The 26,411-nt window shown below is 43.3% G+C and overlaps 1 protein-coding gene across 2 annotated transcripts in view; it reads right to left on the bottom strand.

Moving 5' to 3' along the window:
• The window catches only part of CAMK1D (calcium/calmodulin dependent protein kinase ID), a 228,202-nt gene that overhangs the window by 133,273 nt on the left and 68,518 nt on the right, over positions 1 to 26,411 (bottom strand). The window lies entirely within an intron of this gene.

The raw sequence follows: 26,411 nt of genomic DNA, 5'->3' as shown, positions 1-26,411 counted from the left end.
GTAGAAGCAAAGCTTAAAAATCAGAAAATACCATTTGCACACATGAGGACACAGACTGTTGTCAGGATGACTGATTTGATGGATGATGTACTTTTTCCCTGCCTGAAGTTTTAGGATGTTTAAATCACATAGCAGCACAAAGTCCCTAGGGCTAAATAACACATTGGTGCCAAGAGCACTCTCAGTTCCTCGGTGACCAAAGGAGCCTCTGTTTTGGTCCTCTCTGGCATCCCAGAGCATCTCCTCACCACAGGCTCAACCCTGATTCAGAGGGGGTGGCAGTGTCAGAATTTCTCTGTGTATAGAGTTATTCCACAACACAAACTGCTGTGTGTGATCACTCAAGCCAAAGGATCGGATTAAATCACAAGTCCAAACGTCAGCCTTAAGAGCAGCCTCCCTATGGTTACCCCAGAGAGGATTACACAAATAAACTTCATCACAGCAGCCCATCCCTAATTGCCAAGAGTGGGCAGTGCCTCTCCTTCATTAGGGTATTCCATAACAGAGTATTATTTCTTGCACTCTCATTGCTTCCTACAAAGCATCTGGATATTACTGAGGAAAGGCCAGGAAAATGTTACAGTCAGAGCTACATACAATTTTATTTTTTTTTCTGTTTTCACTGTTTTCTGAGCATATTCTGAGACACTGCTGGTCTGGATGGACCTTTGCTCATCCCCACTGTGGTCACTCATGTTCCAGTGCTCATTACTGGTTTAGCAGTGAGGTACTGGACAAGATAAAGAACTGCTGTGATGAGGAACAAAAACCCCACTCCTGAAGCACCTGTTTTTGTCCAAGAAACATCAGAGCCAAGAACTTCTCTAATAAGATCACAACTGAACGATCCACCAGCTGAATTATTTTATGTATAAAAAATAAAAAGTGGGAGGACAGTTTCCTGCATTTTTTACTCATCAGCAGATTATTTTGACCTTCTACATAGCTCTCAGTGAAAGGAGCTCAGGAGCAGCTGAACAAACTCAGCCACACTCCAGCCTGCTCTTCAAACCTTAATGTTCAACCACAGCCTCATCTGGCTACCCCCAAAGCCTCTTTTGGCTTTCTCTGCCTTTCATTCCTCACAACTGCTGCTTCTCTGGATGTCTGCAGAGTAACAGAAGTTTTTGCTTTCCTGGCCAGGCTCTTTCTTTTTAAGTCATACACTTTGATGGCCCAACCAAGTATCTGTGACCTCACCAATGGTTCCCAAGTTGTGAAACAACTGAATGAATTATTAAGCCAGCAGATAAGTGGATAAGCAAAAACAAGAGGCTGCTGCTTTGGGGAGAAAGTGCCTGATAACCCAGAAATGCTTTTGTTGCCAGCACCAACATGGAAACTGCAACAGGAAGCTTAGGAACAGATTAAAAAAGAATTCTGCAAGCTGTTGCTGTGGATGTCTGAAGCTTGTCTACATGCAGCAGTGACCCTATGAACCAAGAATGCTTTACCTGCAGTTTGGACAGTGCTCCAGACTCTGACCACATTTATGCCACTCTAAGTACGAGTCACTGTTTCCTGCTTTGTGTATTACCTACCATAGCACATCAGAGCATCATGGGCTCCATATTAAGAGTCCACACAACTGGTCCTGATGGCTTGCAAAATTAAGAGATCAAGCCATGCAAAGTGTCTTTAAAGACCAATTTGTTGCTTTCCTATTATCCACAGTCCCCAGTAACTTGCTTCACCAAATGGGGTTTTCATCCTGACCCTCATGCTTAGGACAGCCAGACCAGAACTGCAATAAATCCTTTTTCTGGGAAAGCCTGAACACCTCCCAGCACTTATCAGCCTCAGTTGCAGACCAGGGTGCTCAGAAACACACAGGGCAGCTCCCAGCTCTGTCTCATGAACCCTTCAACACTCATCTGTTTAAGCTTTCAACACTGCTTTTCACTCCAGCTGTGTCTTGAAAAAGCTTTTTGCCTTCAGTTAAAAGCTGTTAAAAGCAGCATACTCATACCCATTGTTTACTGATCATGCAGCTCTCCCTCCCATTCTTTATGACACTATAAAACCAGAGAGAGCTCCCATCCTGATCTGGATTTCCTTGCTGTTCTCAGACAACAAAATAAAGGAATTCCCTTTACATCCCTCCATGCAATAAAGCCAGGCTTGGAAAAACATCTCTATTTCAGCTGGCTTCACCATTTTGCTGTTTTTCTTTTTCCACTTACCAGAACAGCCGTGGGGTTCCATGGTCAGAAAAAGCTATGAATTTAAATGAAATTTCTGCAGGAGCTCTGAGATACTCATAAAAACCATTTCTATATCTCCTTAACAACCTTTGTCATTAAAGCATGAAGGAAGCTGAACCTCAGCTAAAGCATTTGCTCACACATCAACCCTGGACACTGGCAAGGTTTCATATGGGGCCATGTCATGAAACTGCTGGAAAGAGCCTGGGAAACCAGAGGAAAGTGCTGGGGTGGATCTGCCAGGAAGGCAGGAGAGAGATGCAAGGTATTCTGTGTTGTCCTGTGCACAGAATGGTTTGGATTGAAAGGGACCTTAAAGATCATCTCATTCCAACCCCCTGCATGGGCAGGGACCCTTCCCACAGCCCAGGTTGCTCCAAGCCCCATCCAACCTGGACTGAGACACCGCCAGGGATGGGGCAGCCACAGCTTCCTTGGGTAATCTGGGACAGGGGCTCAGCACCCTCACAACAAAGAATTTCTTCTAATATCTCATCTCAATCTCCATTTTTCCAGTTTGATACTGTCCCCCCTCATCCCCTCCCTCCATGTCCTTGTCCAAAGTCCCTCCCCAGCTTTCCTGGAGCCCCTTCAGGCACTGGAAGCTGCTCCAAGGTCTCCCTAGAGCCTTCTCTCCTCCAGGCTGAACAGCCCCAACTCTCTCAACCTGTTCCAGGCTCTTCCCACCCTCAAATTCAAGAATTTCTTCCACATGTCCAACCTGAATCTCCCCTCTCCAAGTTTTAACCCGTTTCCCTTGTCCTCTCCCTACCCCCCTGTGTCCAAAGCCCTCCCACACGTGCTCCTGTGTTCACAGAGCAAAAAGAATGTTAAATAAAAGAGAAGGGAGGAAACAGATGAATACAGGGATCAAAGAGTTAAACTCAGATTGAGGAACCAACAGCATAGGACAAGAAGAAATAGCAGCAGGGAGCATCAGCAAGGAAAAGGCAGCAAAGACACTCCTGGAGTCAGGGGAGAGTCAGAAATAACAGCTTATAGATAGGCAAGCAATTATCATAATTTCAAACACAGAGCTGAATTCATTCACCCTTAACAATCCTGTCCAACCCCCTCAACCCCTCCTGACTCACACATGAAAAGCCAAACACCAGAGAAAAAGTCAGGAAGAAAAGGCTGCTCATTTCCTTGCTAACAGTAATATATCCTATATATCAGCAATATATCCCATATATCAGCAATATATCCTACAGCAAAATCTCTGCTTCCTCAAAAAAGTTCCCCAGAACTACCAACCTGACAGCCTCACTACAGAAAGTTTTTTTTCCCCAAAGAATCAGTGTGCCCTTTAAAATTAAGGAAGGAAGAAATTTATCTTTAAGAATTTATTATAATTCTAATATCATGGAGTTAAAAGTCAATTGTGTATAAAATTCTATACTAGCATTCAGCTTTGATAAATGTTAAATCTTACACCATTAAAGTGACAGGATGTGTTTTCCATTAAGTATTATCAAGTAGTGTAAAAAGGAAAAAAAAAATTATATAAGAGATGTTGGACAACCAGAATGCTCCATATATGCAGCTCAGACAGGCTCTGGATTTACACCCCAGTTCTCCTAGGAGATCCCAATAATGACATGATGAACCCAAGACTTGCCACTTGCCACCCATATGCCACCATCTCCATGGGAACTCTGAGCCAGAAAGAGATTCAGAAACCTCTGGGTGAATCCTGAACTTTGAATTATGAGGTTATGAGAATTTCTGTGAAGTGCACAGGTGAGTTGGGATATTTTTTATTCAGTGAAATAATGAGGAAGGTGCTTACATTGTGAAAATATATGGGAGGTTTATTCTCCTCTTCCCAAAAATTATGGTACAAAGTTATTTTCACACTCTGATACAGATTCTTTTTACAAAAAAAAAAAAAAAATAGGGTAAAGAGGTTAATTGCTTATGGTTAAAACTTATAGTTATGGTTTTAAAAGTGCCTCAGATGTTTTGGATGTCCCATTCCCTTCGTCTTCGAAACAGGTAATGTGCAACCTCAGCCTTTGCTTCTCTAGAGAGGGGCTTAAATCCCTTCAGAAGCTTTCCTTGTCCTGCCTGCAGATTCTAGGAAACAAATAAAAAAGCATCACAGTTTTGAGGAAGTAGGACAGCAGTGGGAATGGGTAAATGGGAAACTTGTGCAGAATTAAACCACCGAGACAGCTGCTGAAATACATGTGGCAACTGAGCCTAGTTTTGAAAGTTTTGACCATGTTAGCATTTACCCAGAGGACTCTTTTCAAACTTCCAATTAAGGCATGAAATAATTTTATGATCTAGATTCATTTTAGATGAATTAGAAACAATGTAAGAAAATTTTTCAAAGAGGTTAAATGACTTGACCAGTCACATGGAGATAATGGCAAATTCTAGAAGGTGGTTGAGACATCCTGACTCCTCACCCCTTTGCACACATCTGGACCATCCCATGAGATGTCAATCTTTTACAGATTTAATCTGTTCAAATTATTTCTCATCCAGTTATTTTCTCTAATCTAGATTTAAAGATTAGGATTTCAAGATGATCACTGGGATACAAATTGCATTCATACCCAAAGATAATGGATAATTTATTAGAAAACAAGGGCTGCAAGGCAAGGCTATCCTGCAGATGAAAGCAAAATAAAGGCCAAATAAATTTTTCCTTCATCTGTTTCAACTGTAATTTAATATGGACACCTAATTTCTGAAAGACAATGAACAACATATACTGTGACAGCAAATCTTTTCTCATTCATCAAAAAAAAATTGCTGTCACAAAAATTCTGACACAATGAAAACAAAGAGTTCATGGAGGGATAAAGCTGAATTTTTGCATTTGCAGAGACCTCCATGTTGAGCAGTGTTCACTGCATGGGCAGGTGCTCTGCCATACTAAATTAACATAGCCAGGAAACAAATTTCAAATCTTCAGGCTGTGTGTAGCTAATGATTTTAATTATGATACAGTTGGCTTTCTGTGTACTTTCCCCCAGCAAACCATAGGAAAAGAAACTGAACACTCATGATATGAAAACTGTAGCATCCTCAGAGGGAAGATACCTGAGATGAGAGACCAACTGAATCAAAATGAGACCAACCAAATCACAAAAGGTCATTTCCATAGCTTGGCTTCAGCACCCACACACCCATTCTGCTCCTTGACTCTCCAGAGAAAGGTGACTTTAATCTGCACTGCAAGCAGAGGCAAGGATGTAAAAAAAAAAATAAAATTTCCCTGGCCTGAGCTCAACCTCTGTGTAATCAGCACATACCAAGGAGATTCTAGTCCTTCAAAATATTTTTCTACAAAGCTATTTTTCTGCACAAGTCATGTTCTATTTCTTTTTATTAAATTGTCTGCTCTGTCATTTCTGTACACACAACCTCACTCTCCCACATTCCAGACCCATCCCAACATAAACCCAAACTAAGGCTGGAAATAAAGTTTTTCACTCTCAAGTCATGTCCATGAATGTCCTGAGGTCAGTGAGAAAATGAATTGACAATGAAATTTTCAGTAACTCAGTGATGTCTTAATACAGTGCTAACAACAGTACAGTCCAGAGAGGGTTTTTTTACCCAATCAAAAGCAATGGAGAAGGTTTTTTGGGACAGTTTAACATAGTACAGAAGTCAAATATCCCTACATATTCCCAAGAGCTGAATATAAATTTACAGGACAAGAAACCCACTTCCTAATCTGGTTACAGCCATCTATTCTTCAGAGGACAAATGCTTTTTTCTAGCTATTTTCATTCATCAAACACCAAGTCCCAACCCTACAACCCCTTCTATGGCAATGCTTCCTCTGCCTGGGCACAAGCAGAACCACCAGGATCACTCTGCTAACATCAGTATTTTTAGCCTCACTAATCCTTTAACTTCCACTAAGCCACCCCCCAGCCACAACTGGAAATGTTTGTTTTCTACCTTGGTGAGTGGCTGCTGCACCACCAGACACTGCCATGCCCTGGGCTGTGTCTGACCCTGGTTCCCCTTCTTAGGGCTGATCCAAATCATCCCCCATAGTGATGTCCCCCATCCCCACCAAGATGCCTGAGGCTGGGAATGCTATTACCCACTACAGATGATGAACAGCACTGCCAGCTGTGCCAAAATGCTGTTGCTGTAGTCTGATGGACAGGGAAACAACAGGGCTAAGAGGCAAAAATACCCTCTGCTGGGTGCAGTTGTAGCAAGGAGCTCTTCTTCTCTCTCACATTTCTCTGTGCCCTGAGCCACTGCTCCATGTCAATGCCCTCAGTATTTTGTCCACACTTGAAGGTATCTTGAGGCCACTGAGGTCTGATGAGCAGCCACTTCCCTCCAGTGGGAGAGGAGCCCAGGAATCCCTGTGCCCAGAGATGGGCAGCACAGCCCCAGCTCCAGATTTCATCTCTTCTGTCCTCCTCTAACTTAATTTTTAAGAGAGAGAAACCACACTAACACACAGGTCTCTTCTGGGACTTAAAAATAATAAAAATCTGTGATTCTGTGATTTTTACAGCTGTGACAATAACAGAGACACCTGGCAATATCATACTGCAGGTGGAGCTTCTCCTTTTCCCTCCTTATGAACCAATTTGGGTTTCTCCCACCATTGCAGGGTGAGTCACTGTGACAGAATGAGCAGCACAAACCCTTCATCCTGTGCAGTCACCAAAAATGTTTGGATTGGTTTGGATTTAACTTCCATTTTTTGGGGGGTACTATTATCTGCAATTACAACAGCTCAGTGTTTTGACAGTTGTTGTCACCAGAGTCAGCTGCAAGAATTTTAATGCCAATTTGAGAGTTATCACTTCTTCTGTTTTAGCTATTCATTATTTTATACTCACAGGGAAAAAAAAAAACCAACAAAAAAACCACAAGAAAACCCCACAAAACACAAAAGAAAAAAACAACAAAAACTACCCAGCCCCCTTAGAATTAAGACTGTGAAAATCCACAGCTACTTAAAGGAAAGCTGCTTAGAGGAAAGAGACTTCTATGAGGTCAGAAAACACCAACTTAAAGTTGCACATTTTAAAGCATGAAATTAGGACACTATGATCAAGGTAACTTCACAACCCTGTCTCTCCCCATGAGGCACCTGCACCAGAATGTGTTGCCCCTCACGGGCTACAATTATTTTGACCCAATTGCTAGAAACCATACAGAAATTAGACCATTACTCCAGGATTAACTTTAAGTTCACAGAGGGGCATGGCACACACCACCAGTGTGTCCCTGAGAAATTACCTTGCCTTCCTTCAAACACCATGTTCTGAGGCATCAGCAAAGTGCCACATTGGTCCCTGGAATCCTAAGCACTTCTCCCTGCCCAGCATCACCACCAAACCAGCTCAGCTCCCACTCTGGGGGTCAGCAGGGAAACATCAAATTTGAGACCTGTGCTGCAATGCAGGCAGAGAACTTCTGGGATGGCTTCCAACCATGCAGATGGGAAATCCTGCAGTGCTTGGGGAGCTCCAGCTCATCCACCAGCAGGGTGATGGCACCGAAGCACATGGCCAAGGAGACTCCCTGGCAAAAAAAAAGCCAGTACAAGCAGAGCAGAGCAAGGAATATGGGCTTCAGTGCCATAAAACTTAGGTTCAAAGATGAATAAAGCACAGAAATTAAGCAAAAAATCAAAAGTCTCTGCAGGACCTCTTCCCTTTCGGAGAAGAACTAAATTTTTAGCTGCCTGGTGCATGCTGATTTAATAGGATGCTATGCAGTCTGCTCTGAGACAGTGATGCATGGATGCTAAAAAGGGAAACTGGCCCGGCACAGATCCCCAGACATGTTTGTTATTACAGTTCTCCTCTTCCCTGAACTGTTTGCTCCTTTCTGATTAATCCTGACCCCTATTAGAAAGGGAAGTATTGTCTTCAAAGGCCTATTACACTTACATTACATCCTCTCTGGCAATCCCAGTAAAGCCATCCAGAATCAAAAACAAAACACACAGCCTTCTGTATTGAGCTCTTCCTTCCATTATACACTTCACAAATGAGCTGTTAAGCAGTTTATTTTCCCCACTGATGATCACTTTCTTTCCAAAGTGAATATTTAAGTTCCTTTTTTCCACTTTCATCTTATAAGACAAAAGGAGCTCATTGTCACCCAGGGTTTATCTGATGGCAGCATTCTCACAAGTAAATAACCTTTCTTTTTCTAATAATGACCTCAAGCCTTTCTCGAGGCGTAAGGGATCACTGTAATTTTTTTCAAAGCATTTCTCTGTTCTGACACTGATATATGCAGGGTCTGTTACAACACATCAGATTTCTGGAGATCTTATCAGGCCATATAAAGCAGATTACATCAATCTGAAGTAGCATCTTCCTTCTTCTTTTCATACATAGAAACTTAAGAAATTACCCTGACACTTTCCAAGGCGTTGGCTCAATTAAAGAACAAAATGCTATTGCATCTTTTAAAGCAAAGCAAGGACAGTGCAGATACTGTAGTTTTTCATGCAACAGTTCCTTCTAAGGAGAAAATCTTCAGTTAAGATGAAACAGCAATTGCCTGAAGATGAAATAACATTGCAATTATGTCTAAACTATGGGAAGCTTCCACTTAGAAGTTTTACCTAAAGGTGTCTGGGTCTTCACAAATTCAAGAACAAACCCCAAGTTCTGATGGTCTTCTTCAGTAATCATAAGCAAATGACTGTATTGTTTTTCTGGTGATTGCCAAACACCAGCCTGTCTTTCATTAACTGTATGGCCCATTCTACTGATGAGGGGCTGGAGGAACAGCAACCTTCTTCTGATCCCTCTTCCTTAACTGTAATTATTTATAAGCACAGAACTTTGAATAATCTAAAAGTGAACACTCTTTTCCTACTTAGCAGAGAAGCATCTCCAGCAGATTATTACATCCCACCCTAAAATATACTGAGGGTAGCACACTGTTACCCTGTAGGAATCCCAAAGTGCTGGAAACCAAAAATTCCCTTTCCATTGATCAAAGAGATCATCTGAGACCCCCAGACCTTAATGCTGAGATGCCTACTGGGCAGCTACCATTAAGTTAGATGGCTTCCAGCCTCAGGAGCTGGTCTTGCTTCCAGAAAAACCAGAGCCTGACCACCCAGAATCAAAGTCCTCTGACCACATCTATATGGGTACTGCTGGCATCAGAACTATTCCCCAAGAGAGGGCCAAGACTGCGGTGCTGGGGTAAAGATCTGACACTGGTCAGATGAGTCACACCCTAAACAAACCTCTTGATTTTCACTGAGAGCAAAGGGAGCCTATGGGGAGATGAAGATGTGGGCACTTTGAAAGCTGAGGCAGACAAATCTCCTCAACTCATAGGACCTGAGTATGCAGGATAACAACATATTCAAAGCCAAAGTAGGATTAGGACTTCTAAGGTTTCTACACCCATGGTCACAGTTCCTATCCCTATTCTAAGGACAAACTAGATTAGTTAATCAGATGATGAAGCCAAGGAACATCTCCTAGGATGTGACATTTCCAGTTTAATCCTTTAGACCAAATCTACAGCCCAGCTAGGAAGCACTCCCCATGGTTGTGATGAGCAGCCTCTGAAAAAGGAGGCCACAGGGCTCAGAGCTGTCACAAGCCAGCTGAAAAATTCTCATTGTGTGAAAGCCCTTCTATGAAACCCTAATTGGGCAGTTCCTCATCCTGTTGTTACCCATCCAGCTGGTCCTGCATATCTGTTTTAAATAATTGGACTAAAAATTATGTGTATTCTGTGTCCTTGCCCACATTAAGTCTTAGCTTAGAATAGCTTTAAAAAACAAACAAACAAACAGAGAGGCACCATTCAGCCCAGTGAAATACAAATTGCTCTGTAGCCCAGGATACCCAGAACTCCCACTGCAGCCTTATTCCCCATTGCCACCTCTTGAAACACTACAGAAGTGTTTACTGCCCTACTCCCCAGCCTCTTGACTCATGTATCCACATGTGGTTTCATGACTGAGGTACATTAAGAAATCTTAGCAAACTGGTTTGCCTGGTACCCAGCAAGCTTGGAAATCAACATTTTGCCAAAGATTATTCCAGTGTAACTGTATCCAGAAGTTACCAGGTACTTCTGAAACTCACAGCTACCTCTGCTAAAGGAATTGTCATGCACTCCACAGGTGTGGATGCCTCGGTCCTGTTCTCATCAAAGCTCAGTGCAAAAGGGGTCTTCTCAGCTTCAGTTGATGAGGAATCTCTCCACAGTTCCATGTTTAAGGTGCTGTGATGAGACTACTGAACTTACTTACAAAATAGGTGCAAAACCAGCACAACATTCCTCCCACAAATTTATTGTCATGAGCCTCCACACCACACTCCTCTGAAAGAGCACTTCTTATGTCATGGAGTTACACTGGGATTAGCTAAAAGGAAATTCCTAAAGGAATTAGCTAAATTAGGTAAAAGGAAGTGCAAGGAACCAGAAGCTGTACCAGCTTCCATCCAAACCAAGCCTTAGCATTGATCAGATGCAGCAGAGAGAATATGGGGTCTACAAACTGAGGTCCTCTGGGTCTGTCCCATGCTTTTAATATCAGACAAGGCCAGAGACATATGCAGCAATTCCATTCCCTGAGGACAGAAAACATTCCCATCTCCTGCTGCTTTGGCCATATGATGGCAGAAGGCCATGAAGAGGGAAGGAGTCCCTCCAGTATCACAGACCTGCACCAAAGCAGATGAGTCCACTAATGAAATACAGCAGAGGAAAGGTACTGATGTTTACTGCTTTTCATCTGAAATGACAGATTTCTCCACTCAAAGAGTCAAGTCTGGTCCACAGAAGCCATCAGCCATGGAGATGGTCCATGGAAACCATCAGCAGTGAGACACTGACACCTCTGTCAAATCCTCCATAAAAAGCTTTAGATCCTTGGTTTAATAGCAACTAGTTTAGTCTTCCTAGCAAATAATCATTCCTTTATTTACCAGCCCTGCTGGCAAGGAGATGAAGACTGGGGACCTGCAGATCTGCCTAGGCAAGCTGCTGCTACTGTGCTTCACCTGAATCACCAGAACCACAACTGAGTCCAACTGCCTGTGGCTTCAGCACCCTGTACAAAGACATGCCAGGGCTGGACTCCTCATGCCTCAGTCTTCACTTCCCATTCTCCAGTGAGCCACAGCACAGGAGGAATTAAGTCAGTGCCCCAGCCAGCTTGCAAACACCAACCTAAGTCAATTGCTGCATAGGGATGACCTTCTGTGTTGGAAAACTTCAGCAGAAACAACCTGACAGCAGCATTGATTCCCTTTATCTGGAATGTAATCACAGCACATTATAGTCTCAGAACACAATGACAAGTTTCCTAGGAGATGACTGCCACGTGCCCTCCCTATTTGTAAAAATGAAATTTCTCAGAACTCATTTCCATCCCAGGCTGAAGCACTCCACACACACACACACACACACCCTGCCAATCGCCACTACCACACTCCTCAGCCTTTATGTGGGTCCAGATAACCCACCCAGCCCTTGGGTGGCAGGTCTGAGCAGTACCACAACACACCTGATGAGAAGGGAACACAGTTCTGCAAACCCAACACTGCTGGTTTCTCTGTTTTTTCAGAATCTGTTGCATGATTTCAAACATGAATAAAAAGGAAGCAGCACATCATCCTCCCAGGTGACCCCCACCCCAGGAGAAAGTCCCATGGATGTTTTGCACTGGGAAAGGGATGAACAGACAGGATTTCAAGAATCTCTCTCCCAGTCCACTGCAAAGGTTATCTGAGAGGCAATTCCCAACACTACTGGTAGCAAGCTGGGCAGCTCAACTGAGCCCAGCCCAGTTGGTAAATGCTGCCACAGGTTGGATGTGGTACAGATGTGCTGTGGCTGGTTGGTACACTAGCACACAGAAGGGATGGGTTGCAGATTATTCAAAACAGGTTAAAAGTTGATTAAAAAACAAACAAACAAAAAAAGCTAGAAAGATTCCAGAAATTTGGCCTCCTGAAGAGCTTCTGTTTATTGTCATTGAAAAAGCTTGAAGGAGAGGAAGAGCTGGACACTTGATCTCAACAGCAAGTGCACAAATCATCTCTGGGATCATTTCAGGAACACATCAAGACAGGACAGGGTCTGTCCTCACCACAGCCAGGGAAGTTCATTATGAATAAATAAGCTGCAAAACACGACAGGTCAAAAGTATGTATGAAACTGTTATAATAGCAGAAAAAGCTTGATACTTTCTCAAGCAAAAGAGTTTTGCTTTCTGCTGTTAATAAGAGCTTCATTTGTTTAGAAAGTTTATGTTCTCCTTGAAACAAAGCCCTTTCCCATAAAAATATTTCTAAGTGACCAGGAATTCATTGCAAGAGAATGAAGACTTAAGGATCCTGAAATGTAAACTCACATGGCTTGGTCATGAAAAGTGTCCTTTTTACCTGGTTAAAGGCAGACATGAAGAAGGGAAAAAAAATGCTCAACAAGATTAAGGAACAGGCTCTCCTCAGTCCAGTCCTCTCCAGTTACAACCATTACCAGTTACTTAAAGAAAAAAAATGTAAGAAAAGGAGCTCCTGCAGCAGAAGACTTCCTCTACCTCATTCATCTCCCCACACCTCCAACACTCGGTGACCCAGAAGAGGGATCTCTATTCCAGTGCCAGTTGTGTTAACCCACCAAGGAGGAGCTACCTGCCCTCTAGTAATCCATGTAATTAATTTTCTTCAACCCATTCACACTTTAAATCTCACAGACTCCAGCAGAATTGAGTCCACTGAGTAACAAAGTACAAGAGAACGCAGCTCTTGTTTGTTCATTTCAAATTTGCTGCTGGATAATTTCTTTCTATAACTCTCTCCTAAAACCCATTTAAAAGATGTTAAGCAGCCAACTTCTCTACTAAAACCCATTTTAAAGATGTTAAGCAGCCAGCTGCTCTCCCATGTCACGCAATGGGTTTTAATCACAAATATACAGAATGGTTTTTAAGCCAGGACTCAAGAGTGGTGTTAGAAACGAACAGCAAAAGGAGGCTGCAGAACTGGATTCCCCCTTCTTGCTCCCCATGGCAAGAAACTATCAATCTGTAGTAGGGTGTACATATGACAAAGCCAGAATTCTTAGGAAAGGAGGTACAACCTCTTACACTGTGTTAAATCTGCACTGCCAAGTTTAATTTTGGAAAAAGAACGATAGAAGTGAGGAAGCTTTTAAAACAAGAAGTTAGAAGGCCCTTGGAGACAGAACCAGGAGAGCTAAAACTTGCAGGAGGCATAAGGAGTTCTTAAAAATGTCAACACTTGACACTCAGAACAAATATGTAACCCATATAAAAAAAAGAAACTCTAGAAAACAGGGAAGTCTGGCAGGCCAAGCAGCTGGGCAAGAGAAAATATGAGACTAAGACAGTATCCACAAAAACAGAAGTTTTGTGTCCAAACAAGGAAACAAAAATGGATTATAGTGGATAGAATATATTCAAATAATATTTGAAAAGCAAAATGCATTTGAAGAACAAGTTGCAACATGAGGAAATTCAATAAAGACTGTTTTGCACATATCAGAAACCAGAAGTGTGACAAGTAGCTGATGGACCAGAAAAACAATCAAGTATTGAAGAAGTATGAATAAACCTGCATGGCTATAGCAAAAAAGCCCCAACATTGCTTTTTGGACATTTGTGTTCACTCCAGAGAGGTTTTGGGAGATTCCCACACTGGAAAAGATTGGTAGAAGAGGTTATAGATGGAGCTGACCCAACCATTCTCTGGTTAGAACTTAGATGTGAAAGTACCAGACCCTAACCATAGGCTGATGTTTCTCCTTTAAAGCTTTATGGGCACCCAAAGATTAGGAGGCAGCTTATGTGACACAGTTTTTAAAATGGGGTTCAAAGGAGCAATGCAGGAATTACAATGGACTCCTGTCAGATTAGCAAATCTGACATCAGCAGGTTAGTAAAAACTATAATGAAGAACATCCCTCTGGCAAAGGATAGAATTATTGAAGACCAGGAAGAATAAAATAGACTGAGGAAAAGCTAATGTGGCTTTCGAAAAGGGACCCAGGTCTCATAAATGTGCTGGAGTACTCTGGAGGGGTCAACATGTATGCAACTGAAAAAATCTTGTTGGTGTAAATTCCTTAGATTTCAGTGGAGTGCCTGAATGCAGGATCTCTGAGATGAGTTCTTAGGGGATAGAAGCAGCTTCCTGCATGGATAAAGAACTGGCTAAAAGGAAAAAAACAGCAAGAAATGCGTGGTAAATCCATTTCATATCCAGTGCTAGAAAGCAGTTTGCCACACCCTGAATGTTCTGTGCTTTTGAGATCCTCATCCTTGCCTGCAGGACATGGCAGAACCAGTAAGGGTGCCAGTGATGATCAGAAGTTTGAAACAGCCCCACAGTGAGGAATTACTGAATCAACTGGGGCTGCTCAGTCTGGAAGGGGCAACTGAGGAGGGCAGAATGAAGCTGAGTAGAATAGGGAAGGAGGGGGGTCCCTTCCAGCTAAAGGATGAGGTGAAAGCTCACAAAGGTAGAAAGGACCCCCACCAAAACAAACTTCATCCAGCTCCTTTCCATAGAACAGTGAACATTAACAAGAATTCTGAACAGGACTGGAAATAAATGGCAATAAATCCACTCCAGACTACTAAAGGCATGATTTGAGTCTCAGAAAATGCTTGCACACCTCCTCCTGAATGCTAGGGAAGTACCCACAGTATTATAACAATTAAGTTACCATTAAATGCTGACCTGTACTTCCCTCCCCAGACATCTGGCATTGGCTCCAGGGATGGGGGGGACAGGACAAGCTGTATTTTTGGCTTGATGCTGTGCAGCTGTTCTTACAGTCTAGCAATGCAGTGGAGCCAACAGCAGCTAATGGGAAAAAACAGGCAAGCAAATTGCATGGAGAATGAAGCCCATTACTGAGACAAATGGGAAATTCTTTAGGGTTAACCCACAGCAAAATGCAAGGAAAACTGTATGTAAAATACTGCCCAATTACATCAAGACCATTTTTCACCTAAGTATCCTGGTCAGGACATGTAGTAGTAACTTTGGAGGAATTAAACCAGCAAAGAATTATCATGAGATGTCCAGGGAAAACACAGCTTTGAAAAGTGCATTACATACCTGTGGTGGAAACAGCCTATGTGATCTTCTTGGACTTTATCTGGAATAAATATAACCCCTGTCTTCCTTTGTTCTTGCTTTGAGTGAATCATATGATGGGCCTCTTACTGCCACTGCAGATAACACTTTTACTTGCAGCTAATGAAATTAAACCTGATATCCCAAGACTTAGCTATACCATTTTAAATGGCAAAACCTCCCCTGCATTTATCCTTACCACATCCTTATGGGATTAGGCAGCACCACCACATATGAAATATGTGGGAAGTAGGGTAGGGAGGGCATAAAGGAGACAGCCCCCAGGTTCCTCCCACTCAAGACTCATTCCTGAACTGGGAGAGTTTCTTCACCTCCAGCCACAACCTGTTTTCACCCTGGATCTTCTGCCTTAGTTCTCCCCTTCTCTTGTATCACAGCCTGCTGTCCCCACACACATCAATGGTAAGGGCCAGGGTACAGCTTAGCTCTTCCCCAGAAAAGAGACTTGCTAAAAAGCTGGGGTCATTCCCTGCCATTTTGCTGGGAAATTTTAATATTTCAGAAGTGTTTCTTGCTTTCTCTATGGCAGACTCCTAAATCTGCAGTAAAGCAGCAGCATTGCCAGCCCACCCAGTCCAGCAGTTAAGTAAAACTTATTTATTGGCCCCAATGTTGCAGTGAACCCATCCTCCTAACTTAAGCAGTGTAAACACACGTTGGTTGAGCTGCCATCTTTATAAGGAAGCAAATCTTTTCTCTTTGTTGACAAAAGCTCTGGGGTAGCATTTATTATACACGAACGTTAGCAGGTGTTCATATTTAACTTGTTTTTGTGGCTTTCTTAAGCCTGAGATGCATACGTTGATTGAGAATTACTGTTTATTCATTTCTATGTAACAGGAGAAGCAGCATTTCATCTGTCTCATCCATATTTAATAGCTCCAGGCACAACAACCATGAAAGGTCGATTTTTCTCCCACTAGGGAAAATACCATTATTATTATTCTTCTTCTAATTACTACTACTACTACCATGGCTACATGTATATTCTGAATTTATTAATTCCTGGCTTTCTATATTATTTTTACATTATCTGTGGGCCAGGTCCTTTTCTGGTGCTTGCCTGAGTTACTGCCCTGATGGAGCCATACTGATTTATGGTTTGCCAAGTCACATCAGCTATGGACAGAGTCAGTTTAAAGCTTCTTGGCAATTTAAGCCAGACTGAATTTTGCTGCACTTGGAAAGCAAACCATTTGGTGTTCTTGCTGCCACCAGGAAGGTGGTTTAGAGAGATACCTGCTGCCTTTTGGAGGTCCGCTCCTATCCCCAGGGTGAGCTTCACCACCTCCATTTTCACACTTCTCAGTCTTGGCATATACAGAGGGTAAATGGTGGGGACAGGGATGGTCTCTGGCTGCTGCTCCATGTGTCACCCATGTCTAGAGCAGCCCCTGCTCCTAAGATGACATGGAAATATGAAGGATGGCACCCAGCAGAGCAGGGCAGCTCAAGGTCTGTTCTGATGCCTGATTAATCTCAACCCCAAAACAGGATCCAGCCCCAAGGAACCAGAGGTACCCCTCTAATCAACGCCCAGGAAATCACAACAGTCTGAACTAACAAATGCTCCAGAGTGTCATTTATCTAATTAAGCATAAAAAAGATGAAGTATAATCCTGGAGACATTTTTTTTTCCCTTTCCAGTAGTAGGAGAGGACTTCAGCAAGCTTCAAGGAAACCTCTTTCCTCACCTGAGCCTGGACAGCCTCCAGCACTTCTATCAAATGTGCAGTGACAATTCCAACCAGAGAAGAAGTTAAGATGTGGGGTTTTCCTGGTATTTGTTCCTGGGAGAAAAGTTCCCTGATAACATGTCATTAAAATGTTAATCATAAAACTGCTGAGGGCTCCTTTCCCCAGGAGGTGACTCGTTCAGCCAGGGTCAGTGGCACGATACCATGAGGCAGTGCGTACCCAGCAAGAAACAAATTTGATGGATTCAACCCAGTCACATGCTGCGAAAGAACCCCAGGAGCAGGGACTGGGATCAGTCCCTTGGAACAGCAGAGCTGCCAGGGAGCCACAAACACCCTGGTGACCCCACAGGGGAGGTTTGCTTGTCCCCAGGCAGGGCTGAGGAGCAGCAGCAGCACAAGGGACAGACCTGGAGCAGTCACCAGCAGGAAGCTTGATGCCTCCAGAGTTGCCTTTTTAGTTTAACTCCAGTTCAAGAGGGGAAAAAAAAGGAACCCTAAGTTGCAAGTTTGGGGCTTTTTCAGCCTCATCTACCTAAATAAGTTAAAAAAATGTTCAACACACTGAGGGCTGAAAGTCATGATGAAAGCAAGAGCAACGCAGAGGATATATATATATATATATATAAACACACATTTTTTTTCCTTTTATTTGTAATTTGGAGATAGAACAAGTCTGTGGGGAGCAACACATATTATTCCCTTTCCTCTGCATGTGTAGTTCTCATTAGGGCCAATTAGGATGATAATCACATCTGAAAGGAGGCTACAAGCCAACCTGTGTGATAAAAGCAGAAGTAAACACAGCTCCTGGGAGCTTCGGGAGCATATGGTTTCCCCACCAGCTTCTCCAAGCTCAGATCTGATTGAATTCAGCCCAGAAAGCTCAGTTGTTTATGATGTTATCTGGGAGATCATCCTACCTGGGAGAGGACAGGGTGTCTGTGTGGCTCTTTGGGGACCCACAAACCTGTCTCCTCTAAGGACTGCTGTAATAACAGGTCTCAGTATGCAGGAGGAGAGAAATTAATTGTTTGTTCCATGTCCAGTGCTTTCTCCATACTTAGCATAAGGCATCTAAGATTTCTATGCTATTAAGAATCAATACATTGCTCGGGGTGATATGAAATAGAAAATCTCATCTAAATTCAATGAAAGCAGGTCCTGCATGCAGTTCCCTTAATGCCTTTTCCATTTTCCCTCCCCAGAGCAAACTGGTGAGTGCAATCCTAATGGGATCGTCCAGGCAGATTTTCTGCACATGGATGTTACCTATGGCATCCCCATCTCCACTGCCTGCCATGCCCTCCCCATCCCAGCTGCCTCCCAGGTGACTCTCTGCAATTACATTTCTAATTGTACCAAGTGGTGCTCTCTCTGGGATGGCACACTGCTGTTTAATTTATAAATGTCAATTTGGAAGCACAATACAATGACAAATTACCCACAGCAGACACAGAGCAGCTCCCACTTATGTAGAGGTAAGAAGGCGACAAAAATAATTAAGTACTTAACAAAGAGAGAGGATGGGGGAATGCAGGCAACCCTTTAATGCCACCCTTCCAAATTTTAACACATGCTTGATTTTGAGCCATTTAAGTGGAAGGGGCCAGGTAGCTGAGTGGCAGGTTTAATATCGGACATGACATTGCACAGTCTGTGACTGTTTGGGAACCTATTTAATATTTAAATCTCAATTAACCAGTGGGACTGACTTGACATTTAAAAATCTAAACAAAACACTTGAAGCGTAGCTCTTTAAAAAGCATCTGTAAAAGCACCTTATTATGGACCTCCTCCTTCTTTGCACCCTGAGTAACATTTCCAGGGTGGGAGAAGGGAAATAAAAAATTGAAAAATTGGTATTTGTTGATTTTTACCCCCATTCTCTTCACATAGCCAGTCCAACTAAGCAAAGATCAGGCTGAATTCTGTCCCTCTGGCATACAATCAGCAGAGATAAATGAGCTAGTTCTGAACTAGAAAAAAATTGTTTTGCAGGAGGAAAATCAGCTTATACCAAGCTCTGAATTACCAATGCTGCTGCTTTCTAACTATCTTGTCCTTTTATACAGCTGATTCCAAGTGATATAAAACATGAGAAGAGGACAAGATGCCTAGAGTACTGGTTGGGGAAATGGGGTGGAAGACCTGCATGGAGCATCCTGGGTTCAGGCAACAGACACAAACCAAGCAGGCTTGTCCCTCAGCCATCCTGATCTCTGCAGGCAAAGTCATGGTGCTGGTTTCAGCTGGAGATAGAGCAGGAGTTGCCTTTTCTCCTGGCTGACAATGCTTCTCCAGTATCAGCCCCACAGGCAGTGAGGGGCAAAAGGGAAAGAGCACCAAAGTAAAAGCATCAGGCACAAGGCAAATTGCTCTAGGTACCAACATTTTCTCCATGGCTCAAACATTATGGATACAACAGCAGCATGGACAACTTTTCCCTTCCACCCAACCACCCCGGCACACCACAGGCTGCCTGCATGGACCCACTTGCATTTCAGCAGGTCCTTCAATGTTTCCAACCAGGAATGAACACAAGGACTTCTGCTCCAAGAGGGCATTAACAAATAACCCCATGTTTAATCTTTTAATCTACTCTCTGATTCTCAGTAGCATCACTTCAAACTCTGCATGCTGAGCACGGGGTTCCTGATGCCACCCTGCAGGCCAGGTGACCACAGCCAGGCCTGGAACCAGCCCCATGAGGTGTCACCATCCACCTAAACCTCAGCCTGCATTTCTAGCCCTTTAACTGCACAAACACAGTCACTGAGACACTAACACACTGCAGATTTCAATCCCTCCTCTTTTGGAGTTTCTCTCTAAAAGCAACATGCAGTGAGTAGCTCTGCAAAGGGTTTGCTCTCTTGCCAACAAACAGAAAAAGACAAATGGAGACCACCTCAAAGTGCATTTGTCCTCTACTCCTTAAACACAGTCAACCAGAGAGGTTCAGTGTCTTCCCTGCTGTCCACCTACTGTGAAAACCACCAGCCTGCCAGTGTGGAAGAAGAGCCCACCACACTGGGTCAGACCAAACGGCAAGTTAGCAAAAAGCACCCCTCCCTCCTCCCCCAGCTTGTGACAAACATTTGACTGAAAAGCATAAGAAAGAGAAAATATGGAGAGATCCTTCACCTGATTCACTCTTCTGACTTCCCATGATCAGCAGCTCAGGGGTTTCCTGGGCACAAGAGTGCCCTGGGCCCACTCATGCAATGATCCATAGGGAAAACCTTGTCTAATCCTCATGTCCATAACCATTTCCATCTCCTGCAGCTCTGCACAGAAAAGCCATGAGAACAAGTGCCTCAGCTGGCACCAGCTGGGTGCCACTGGTGCTAATGGACTCGTTCTGCTTTATACCAGCTGGTAATCTCCCTCTTCTCCCTCTCTGGCCTCTCAACAGATTTTCTGATGTCCAACAAACAAAATACTCACCAAGAAGGTGGATCTAGCCCAGCAAGTGCTGTGCCATGTCTGTGACATTGGTTTATGTCCACTCTCTGAGAGGAAGGTGAAAAACATTGTCATAGGGCTGAAACAGAGTACTCTGGCCTGGGAAACCTTTGTGCTAAACGTCATTACTTAAATATTGGCTTATTCCTTCCTGATGGGTCTTTCTATCCTTTGGAATGCCTTGGATTGTTCTAATCCTTGCTAATGTCATGTTTTACATTACTAAAGGAAAACAGGGTGGGACATGCTGTAGCCCTTCATCCCCATGAGGATGAAGCCCCCAGATTGCCAGCATTTCTCATGACACTGAGCTTCTACATCCTGCTTTAAACAAACTACTTGCAATTATTTCCAGAAAAAGCCAAGTTCATTTCACACCCCTTAAAAATGTCAGCATGCTCTATTCCAGCCACCCCTTTCTAACAAATCACTGACACCAGGGAGAGGTGAAGGGAAAATCTGAACTCTTTTGGAGACATCACTCCCATTTCAGCTTCCATGGGTTCATTACCCCACAGTGACTTTAGCCCCTGTGTTCCTCCTGCCCACTCTGTCATCTCCTCAGTGTGAAGCATTAGGGGACCTTCCCCAAAACCAAGCACTGATGGCATCCCCAGCTGGCAGGCAGACATCACAAGTGCCATCCCTTGCAGGGGGAATATTTGCCTGGGCTGAGTCTGCTCTTGCAAGATCTTTCAGGGTTGGTCTGTGTGCCAGCAATGCTAACGTGCTCACTGGAAAGGGTGTCCTCCACCACAGAGTAAGCCACACAGAGAGGCTCTGTCACATAAAAGCAGTTTCTGCTTGTCAGGGTTTAACACTGGCCCAGCAATTAAACCAAATAACAGATGCTCTCTATTAATCCCCCTCCCCTCCCTGATAAAGAAAGGAGAGAGAATAAGGGAGAGAGACTTATGGATTGGAAACTAAACTACACAACTATAATGAAACAGTAATGATAAATAGGAAAAATTACTAAATATGTACAAATATACAGGAAAATTGATACCACGTTCCTCCCCACTTTCCCCCAATAACTCTCACGTTACCACCGAGGCTGCAGGGCAGCCCTGGGAAAGTCCAGGCTGGAATCCTGGAGTCGGCAGCAGTTGGGAGCTGGAGGCAGGAACACACAGATTCAGGCTGGAATGGATCAGGACCACAGGCAGAGGAACAGATGGAATCCTCCTAGGATGCTGAAGCAAACAGGGACAGGGGAAGAAGGAAGGAAAAAAAGGGGGTTGACCCTCTTTATCCCTCAAATTTATACTGAGTATGACGTATATGGGATGGAATACTCTGGTTAATTTTGGCGTCTATCTTGTCTGTTCCTTCCCAAAGGAGGGCTTCAGGTGTGGCCTTTTTACTCCTTTTCTCCTTCCAGAGGGTAAAATGTTCCTCAGAGCTGAGCAGTGTCCTTGGCTCTGCACACCAGTCTCTGGCTGTAACTATAAACATCAAGTATTATCAGCCCCAGAAGCAGACACTGTCTGAGAAATTTGCTGTAAATTTCAGCAAATGCAGCTATTTACAGGGGACTTAGCTGAAAGCAAAAGTACAAGACAGAAAATCATCTTTATCCTGGCCCAAACCAGGACACCTCTTTTATGTCAAGTTATGATCAGGAAAGGCAGCTGCCTTCCTCAGCTCTGATCTGTAGTGTCAACAGGAGAGATGTTAAACGTTTAGACTGGGAAGCTCCAGTATTAACCAAAAATACACCCACGTAGGCAGGACTTAGGGGATCAGCCCTCTAAACCTGCCCTGGAGCAGGGCCTGACAGCAAACCAGAGGGTTTTCCCTGGATCAAAGATTCAGGGCCAAGTCCCTACTTCTGTCAGCTGCTGGGGAGCTGAGTCCCAAGTTCCCACACTGATCCGTGCTGGGTAAGAGCAGAGAAGCAGCTTATTTTTTCCACCCTTTTCCCATGTGTGATTAGAGATGGGCCCAGGAGATGGAGATTTGCTGGTGAAAACCTCCCCTTTGATCAGTTCAGTGAATTGTGAGAGTCTGTGGTTAAAACCTTTCAGTCCCAGTGCATCCCAATTAGAGATAATCCCGAAATACATGGTTTGCATGAAGTGAGATTTTTCTGGTGCCTGGAAGGAAAAAAGAGGGAGTTTCTTGTTTTAGTACCATTGCTTACTCTGTCATATTTCATCCCAACAACTGAGGTCACATGCTGCTTTCCCTTCCCTTATTTTCTGAAGAAGAAAGCAGAACGGGCACTTTTAGAACAGAAAAAACCCAGAGTAGAACATGGGTCAAGTGAAGTTTGGTGCCTATTTTTCCCACAGGAAAAGTAAATCCAAGAGGCAGAGTGTTCTACATGATGAATTTTTTTTCCAGCTATTTTAAAGGCATTATTTCCTCAAGCAAAAGGAGAAAGAGAGATAAAATGTCTCTCTTTTCTCCATATCTCTGTCACTGAGGAATGTCTCAGCAATTTTACTCATTTTCAGGCTCTCTTCCCTACTCTTCCTTCCTTTTGGTGTCTGTGGTGAGGCTGCAGTGCCACTCACTCAATGCAGAGCTACAAAGTTGACTCACTACAGCACCTTTTTTCTGCTCACCAGCCTCACTGAATTATTGAAAAGGGCACTGTCAAGTTGGGAAGAATATATCCTAAAAAATAAAATAAAATTTCTTTTTTAAGTTCCAAATGGCACCTCAAACCATGTATTTGTGGAAATAAATTAAAGAATTTGTAAGGGACTCGTTTTCTTATCCTTAATAATACCCTTGCTTTTCTTTGCACATTTCAGTCCAGATAATCCCAGTTCACCATCAATTTCTAATTGACTTCACTCTCTGCTTTTCCTGGACTCACAGCAACGATATTGCCAACCCTCATAAGTTTGTCCTCAGTCTTGGGGTATTTGTAGGCTTTTTTTTGTAAAGTCTGAGCTTGTAAAGACATGAGTAATGCTGTGGCTCAGCTTTCAGTTTTATATTGTTTTATTTTGGTACCTGTTAGGCTTCAGAGTTACAGGGAACAGTTTGACTTCCCAGTACAAGTTCACCCTAAAGCCTCAAAACCTAGAATCCAACTGAAAACCTTACATAACCTCATTGTTTTAGGGAGATTTTTGTGATTCCAGGAAGACTGGACACTTTTTTATTTTAAACGCTGACACCTGACTTGTGTTAGATTTAGCATCTTTACAGTCAACATGTAAGTGCAAGATATGCACAGCTCAAGATCTGTTTCCTTTTCCATCCCTTTTCACTGGGTGGGGCTCAGCATCTCTTCATGGGAAACCACCAGTCAGAGCAGTGGGGGCAATGCTGAGGAGATCCCTCTGCTCCTCCATCCCTGCTGACCACAGCTTCAGTTTGAGTGTGTCCCTTATCAGAGCAGCTAAACTCTGTGGAATTCTTAATAATTAGGCAAATACCTAGTATCACCTGTAAAACAATAATTTCTCTGATTTTATTGGTATAAAAAAAATAAACAAAATCATAGAAAGATTGGGGTTGGGAGGGACCTTAAAGACCATCTAGTTCCAACCTCCCTGCCATGGCCAGGGACACCTCCCACCAGACCAGGTTGCTCCAAGCCCCATCCAACCTGGCCTTGAACATTTCCAGGAGTGGGGTATCCACATCTTCTCTGGGCATCTCAGGCCAGTGTCTCACCACCCTCACACTAAAGAATTTCTTCCTAATGTTCAACCCTAACCTACCCTCTTCCAGTTTAAAGCCATTACCCCATGTCCTGTCACTGCATTTTTTACCCTTATAAAAAGTCCTTTCTGAAACTCAGGGTATATAGAAGAAGGTGAGAGTTTGACATCAACACTTAACCCACTGGTGACAACATTAAGAAAGATGCTGGGCATTTGCAAAGAGAGACTCCTAAAAGCTAAGATAAATTGGTCAGAACTCCTTAGATAAAACTCGTATAAGAAAGTGTGTAGTCAAAAGAGAGAACTTGAGCTGAATTGAAACAAATTGGGGAAAAAAAACCCCAACAATCCACACTTATTTTTGTGTTAGACTTTCTGCTGGAACCTTGTTATAAAATCCAGCAGTGCATCATCTCGCCCACACAGAATTTTCTCACAAGATGCCAGGAATGAAAAAAAATACACAGTTCAACCAACCTACCTCCAGGGCATATTTACACAAAGGTTTTCATTTGCCTTTCAACTTGACATATTGTTTTCAATACCTAACTGAAAGATAAAGATATAAAATATACATTGCAATGCAATTTATTCCAGAAGAGCTCCACAGTGCATCTTAGGCAATGCCCATGAAGACATCATCCCTGCACTGCCATTGCCAAACCTGACCCTGGCTGCTAAAATTTCAAGCATACAGGAGAGGAATTAATTAATTTCTTCATTTCTACTGCAAAACTGATGCAGCCAAGAACATCCAAAGAGAACAAAAAATCCTTCATCCAGGCTGCATTTACCTGAATTTGAGAAACTTTGGGCCAGACTGTGGACTGGGAGTATGGAGCATATATGAAGGGAAATGCAGACAGAAATAGTGTTTTTTCCAGCAGCTGTGGGTTGAGGGCTGTGTTTCCCTGGGAAGCAGGGAACACCTAGTACACCTTGTATGCTCTGGGGAGTAGTCAGAAATGGGAAAATCCTTACAAGATTTTGATTTCTCTATGAATAATAAAGGCTCCAGAATAAAAAAAACAACCAGCCAATAAACCCACAAAAATCCAACCAACCAACCAAAAAACCCTTATTTTCTTAAAAAAAAAAGAATTTCAAGTTCAGTGGGGAAGCGAATGGAAAACTCCTTGAAATCATCAGAGATAACCTGATGCCATCTCTACCACATCTGCCTCTGCAAGCAGCAGAGCACCACTGAGGCTCTCCTACAAAGCTCAGAACAGGTTATACCATAACAACACTCCTTCAGTGGGGATTAATCACCATATAATCATGCTGGGAGGATTCAACCAAAACCAGAGTTAAACCCCTTCAGGCCTCATACATACAAACACAGAGTCCCTCCATGAGATGTTTAAAATCTCAGCAGTACAGTGAAAAGGGGGAAGATACAGCGAGGTTATTTCTCCCAAGAGGAGGTTCATGGAGCAAACCCCAGATATGGTTGTTACTGCATTAAGGCAATTAATTCTTATAATGAATGGGATGAAATTAAAGGGAGATGTCTCTGCAAATCAGGAGGCAGCAGCCTACCAGAGAGGCCCCATCATATATATATCTACCCTCTCGGCTCCACAGCCTAGACTGGGACCTGTAGCGGGAGGAGCCATGCTTGCTCCTGAAGCTCGACGAGCTGCTGGTCTCTTCCAGGACTCCAGCCACCACACAGCGCTTCCAGGGTAGAAGTGTAGCGGGAAGAGCCTTTCTTGCTCCAGAGTCTCGACGAGCTGCTGGCCTCTCCATGCCTCGCACCAGAGTGAGCTGAGGTGCCTTCTGTGGGTGTGTGTCCCACCTTTATTGGCCCCCTGGTCTTGCTCATGCCCAATAGGGGCCTGTCCTAATCAGGCACAGGTGGACTCACACCCACTCTTTGGCAACTCAAGGCACCTGGTTGACAATGTCTCTCTACAGGGACCCACAATATAATCTCCTTCAAAGTGGTAAATACTGACTGAAGTCTGGAACAAAGTATGTATTGAATTTGAAGAACCAAGATTTTCACCCAGTTTGCCTGTTTTATAATATATACACATTAATATGTACTCATCCTGCTTGATCCTATCACTGGTCACCATTAAATGCTCCTAACCCAGCTTTTGGTACAACACAAGCTGTACTATTTGTAACAAAATGCTCTCTCAAGAGTAAATATCAATCTCTTCTTGTGCTGTCTCTCTACAAAACCCTCCACAGCCTGTTGCCAGCTCTCATTATGTCTGGTTCTCTCATTTTAATTGCAAACACTTTACGATAAGGACCTCCAATTTGATTTTTCTGTAG

Source organism: Calypte anna, chromosome 1 (genome assembly GCF_003957555.1).
Source record: "Calypte anna isolate BGI_N300 chromosome 1, bCalAnn1_v1.p, whole genome shotgun sequence".
Classification (NCBI taxonomy): domain Eukaryota; kingdom Metazoa; phylum Chordata; class Aves; order Apodiformes; family Trochilidae; genus Calypte; species Calypte anna.
Note: the sequence above shows the minus strand (reverse complement) of the source record. Positions and strands in the feature narration are given on the sequence as shown.